We start from the raw sequence: 5801 nt of genomic DNA, 5'->3' as shown, positions 1-5801 counted from the left end.
TCAATCGGCTTTCTTGGAGTAATTACTTACCCCCTATTCTCCCTCTTATTTTTTTCCTTCTCTAGGGTGTATTTATAGGCTTTGGAATGCCTAAAAGCCCTCAAAATTAGCCTTTTCCAAATTAGACTCAACTTGGGCTCGACAGGGACACGCCCGTGGCATATGCCCGTGTTCGATTACTTCAGCCGTGCTCGAGCCTGTCAAATTGACACGGCCGTGTGGTCTGCCCGTGTGAGAAGGTCCAAGCCATGTTGATTTCATACTTTGGCCCATTTTCTCTGTTTTTGGCCCGTTTCTTGTTCCTTTCGCTCTCCTATGCTCTCCTAAGTGTAAAACATGGAATTAAAGCATTAAGAGCATCGAATTCACCAATTCCAATGGAAAATAACCCATAAAAAGCGTTAAACATGGGGTAAAAATATGTATAAATTACGATTTATCACTTATGCCTACTTAAGTACTATGAGCATGATGGTGAATAGGAAAGTTGTTGTTATATTTATTGCATGCAACTTACTAAGCTTTATGCTTACCCTATTTTCTTTGCATTTTCTTATAGTACCACCTAGTTAGCTCGTGGATTAAGGAACGTCGGAGGCATCGATCACACTATCAATCGAAGCACTTAGTATAGTTAGATCTATTTATTTTGATTATGGCATGTATAGGACCCTGACTTTATGATTTTGTGTCATTGCTAATTGGACAAATGTTGTCTTACTTTATCATTTTGATTCATTTTGTATAAGGCCATGGAAATGGTTAAAGTTAAAAGTTGTTGTATGAATACAAGAAGTTATTTCATAAATGGGAAATTTGTTTGTTGGTTTAGTAAATATGAAATGTGTAAAGGCCATAGATGTGGTTGTTGGATTGAGAAATCATATTATGATGATCTTTCGCATGATGGATGTTGTTATTTTGTGTTTTAGGGTGGCAAAGGGGCTTGGTAAATAGCCCTATGTTGTCCACATGGGTAGACATATGGGTGTGTGTCTAGGCCATGTGTGACACATGATAAACCGTAATTTATACATATTGTTATCCCATGCTTAGCATATTTTTGGATGAATTATCATTGGATTTGTGGAATTTGATGCTCCTAATCCTTTAATTTCATGTTTTATACTTAGGTGAGCATAGGAGAGTAAAAAGAGCGAGAATCGGGCCAAGAACGGAGAACATGGGCTAACATGAGAAATCGACACGACATGGACTTCCGTAGAAGGGTAGACCACACGCCCATGGCTATTCAACAGACTCTAACACGATTTGAAGCACTTGCACACGGGCGTGTCACACAGGCGTTTCACACGGGCGTGTCTTTGTCCGGCCCAAGTCCAGTTCTAATCGGAAAAGGGTACTTTGGAGGATTCTTAAGCATTCTAAAGCCTATATAAACACCCTAGGAGGTACCTAGAAGGGACACATGGAGTAGGAGGCAAGGAATTACTCGAAGAAAGCCGATTGATCCATCTCAGAAGCCAGATTCTTCTTCAAGACTGAAGATCTCCCTTCAATTTCCTTCAGGGCTATTTGGGTTTTCTTTATGTTTTGTTATTATTCTTCTAAGATGTTTCCTTTTACACTTATGAACTAAATCCCCTAAATACCTAAGGGGAATGAAACCTAAGACGAATCTTGTTATTATTTTCTAAATTATATGATAAATATTTGATTTAATCTTAATTATGTGTTCTTAAATATTGTTTTAATATTTCAGGATATTGATTCAAGTATTGATGTGCTTATTCAAAGGAGAAAAAGTCCATGTCTAAGAGCAGATCTAGCATAATTAGGCGGAGGTGATTGCAACCCTAGACATAGGGCAACATAAATTTACCGGATTAGGGTCAAACCTAATAAGGGAATCCATAGATCGAGTTAATGCGACACTAAGGGTTTTAATTAGAAAGACATTTCAATTAATCAACCTAGGGTTAGGCGTTGTTATCTCGATTGTCCAAATCAATCAGTTTTTTTCCCAAAAGTATTTCCCTAATTTTCTTCCTGTGCATTCTTAGTTTAGTTAATTAATTTAGATAGAACAAACCCCTTTATTTTTAGGCTAGATAATAGAAAGAGAGTTAATACTAGTACTTTTAGTTCTTGTGGGTTCGACATTCTGGTCTTGCTATAAGCTATACTATTGTTCGCTAGGTGTGTTTGCCTTCATCGTGATAATAGTTAGTTTTCAAGTAGCACCAAATATAAAATTTATCACTCACATCAAGTTTTTGGCGCCGTTGCCGGGGAACTAAGATATTAGGAACACTTAATTTTTATTACTTTAGCCATTTATTCTATTGCAATTTAAATTTTATTTTGATTTTTGTTACTAAATTTTCTTTTTCCTTCTGGCAGGTTTTTATAGTTTATGACTAGAAGAAATCCATAATACAACTGAGGAGATGGATGAGAATCAGAATAATCAGCTTCCTCTCGTGGTTGCTGCAAATCCAATAAATCAGAATCCTGCTCCTCGTACTATGTATGATTACGCTAAACCTACTTTAATAGGAGCCGAATCGAGTATAGTTAGACCTGCTATTGCTGCAAATAATTTTTAACTGAAACCTAACACAATTCAAATGATACAACAGTTTGTTTAGTTTGATGGTTTGCAGGACGAGGATCCAAACACTCATTTGGCAAATTTTCTAGAATTCTGCGACACCTTTAAGATCAATGGCATTTCTGACGATGCCATTTGCCTTCGGTTGTTTCCCTTTCATTGAGGAATAAGGCTAAACAGTGGTTGAACTCGTTACAACGAGGGTCAGTCACTACTTGGGAACAAATGACCGAAAAATTCGTACTTAAATATTTTCCGCCGACTAAAATGGCTAAGTTGAGGAATGATATCTCTTCTTTTGTGCAGATGGATCTAAAAACACTCTATGATGCATGGAAGAGATACAAGGATTTACTGAGAAGGTGCCCTCACCATGGGTTACCTCTATGGCTATAGGTTCAGACTTTTTACAACGATGTAAACCCCTCAACAAGGCAACTTATCGACGCAGCCACCGGTGGAACTCTGAATAACAACACTCCTGAAGATGCTTACGAATTTATTGAAGAGATGTCACTGAATAACTATCAGTGGCAAGTCATGAGAACAAAGCTGACAAAAGTAGCCGGTGTTTTCAACCTCGATGCGGTTACTATGCTGTCTAACCAGGTAGAACTTTTAAATAAAAAGATTGACAGTCTATGTGGTTCTACTCAGGTACATCCCGTAATGAGGTGTCATTGAAATGGAGGAGGAGCACACATAGAATATCAATCCTTCGACCCTAGCATCGAGGAGGAACAAGTTCAATATATGGGTAATAATAATTCTAGACCTCAAAATAACCCATATAGTAACATTTATAATACAAGTTGGAGGAACCATCCCAATTTCTCATGGGGTGGTCAAGGAAATCAAAGGCCATAACTTCCCTCAGGTTTTCAACAACCACCTTACTAGTAGGAAAAGAAGCCGAACCTTGAGGAGATGCTAACAAAATTTATCTTGGTGTTAGAGACTCATTTTCAAAATACCGAAATAGCACTTACGAATAAACAAGCATTGATCCAAGGGCTCGAAACTCAGATAGGCCAATGTGCCAAATTGATTTCTGAACGACCACAAGGTAGCTTGCCAAGTAACACTGAATCTAACCCAAGGGAACAACTCAATACGATTATCATTCGAGAAAAAGAAGGGTTACTTGAACCTGAACCAGAATCGAGGCAAAGAATTGTGGTAAGTAAAGGTAAGGATGAGGTGGACCACAGTGAGTGGAAACCGGTAAGTAAAGAGTACAAACCTCATGTGCCATACCCCAATGCGACAAGGAAAGACCACACGGACAAACAATTTGGTAAATTCCTTAAACTATTGAAGAAATTACATATTAACTTACCGTTTATTGAAGCTTTTTTGCAGATGCCAAACGCAATTAAATTCTTAAAGGAGCATTTAGCAAATAAACGAAAGTTGGATGAGGCGTCGCATGTAGAGTTGAACGCAGTTTGCTCAGCCGTTCTATAGAATAAGCTACCCAAAAAGTTGAAAGATCCAGGGAGTTTTACGATTCCTTGTTTAATTGGTAGTTTGAACGTGAATAATGCATTGGCTGATTTAGGGGCAAGAATTAATGTTATGCCTTATAAAATGTTTAAACAGCTAGGTCTTGGGAAATCCAAACAAACTAGGATGAGCATTCAATTGTCTGATAAAACCATTAGATTTCCTAGGGGTATTATTGAATATGTCATTGTTAAAATCGATAAATTTATATACCCAGTACACTTTTTTTGTTCTAGATATGGAAGAGGATAGTAACATACATTTGATTTTAGGACGACCCTTTATAGAAACTGCTAGAACCATTATTGATGTTGGTACAGGTGAACTCACACTTCGTGTGGGTGATGAAACAATCACTCTTCAAGCTCGTAATTTGAATAACACATCGAATATTGAGGGTGGTTGTGTAAATCATACTACTAATACTAATCAAGTGGTGCAACCTTCTGTGCAGGAAACACGTTCGAAAAGCATTCATGATCCGTGTTCAAATAACAACAAAGGACCAATCTATGAAGAACGAAGACTTCAGGTTGATGAACTAGATGAATGGCGAACGCTTGTCAAGGAGAAACCAAAAGCATACGACAAATCGAAATGACACCACAATGAACATAGGGATGAAAAAAAGCAAATTAAAGTTGGGGACAAAGTATTGTTAGATGAAAATAACCCCCGAATTGCTACTTTAGAGCACAAAACAGACAAAGCGACTCCCTTTATGGTAATGAACATCTTCCCACATGGTACAATCGAGGTAACACATACTGTATTCGAAAATTTTAAGGTAAATAATACTCGACTCAAACCTTATTTTGATAAAATTGATAGCAAAAGTAAGGAGTTTCAACTCCTCAATCCACCGTAATCACGCAAAATTGAGGTAAGTTGAGCTTAGACTATAAATAAGCGCTTCTTGAAAGGCAACCCGAACACTAACAGTGTTGATTTCTTTAAAATTTTAGTTTTTAACATCTAAATCACAAACTAAGTCCTTGAACATAGGTTTTCCACATCCACACGGCCAGGCACACAAGCATGCCTTAGCCCGTGCTCATACCACGGGAGGCGACACGGCCATGCGATACAGCCGTGTGAAAATAGAGCAAATTTTTTCCCCAACACGGGATTCGATACATTGCCACGGCCGTACAACATGGCCGTGGGCAATCCTGCCAAAACAACACGGGCGTGTAACATGCCCGTGTCTATAAGCCTTGGTCGAAACTGCCAAATTAACACGGGCGTGCGACACGCCCGTGCCCACCAGCCGTGGTCGATACTGTCAAAATAACATAGGTGTCCAGATATATACACGAGCATGGGAGAAGCGAACGAAGCAGGACACGACCGTGCGACACGGTCGTGTGCACCACCACGCCTAAAGAACACAGGCGTGGGCTGAATTTCTGATGCGCCGAAATTTAAAAATCACAAAACACACGGGCTGAAATATCTATATAAACCCCCTACTATTCATCATCCCCTTCCCTAAAACCCTAAACCTAGCTGTTGAAATCTCTCCCCTCCCACCGACTGACTACCCCTAAACTCTCCACTCTTCTGCCATTTTCTCCCCTCTCTTTCCCCTTTTCCCTCTTCTCACCCTTGCAAGAATCACACGGCCTCAATACCCACGCCTGTGGCCGACCCCAACCATACCCCACAATCACGTCGTCGCTTCTCCGGCCACCGGACCTTCACTAACGGTTTTCTCATC

General features: G+C 39.3%; 1 non-coding gene across 1 annotated transcript; it reads right to left on the bottom strand.

Moving 5' to 3' along the window:
- Positions 1-2848: 2848 nt before the first annotated feature.
- LOC128284705 (small nucleolar RNA R71) lies at positions 2849-2955 on the bottom strand. Its single transcript, XR_008275128.1, has one exon. It is a non-coding gene; the product is annotated as a small nucleolar RNA R71 (small nucleolar RNA).
- Positions 2956-5801: the final 2846 nt, after the last annotated feature.

Source organism: Gossypium arboreum, chromosome 11 (assembly GCF_025698485.1).
Source record: "Gossypium arboreum isolate Shixiya-1 chromosome 11, ASM2569848v2, whole genome shotgun sequence".
NCBI lineage: Eukaryota > Viridiplantae > Streptophyta > Magnoliopsida > Malvales > Malvaceae > Gossypium > Gossypium arboreum.
Note: the sequence above shows the minus strand (reverse complement) of the source record. Positions and strands in the feature narration are given on the sequence as shown.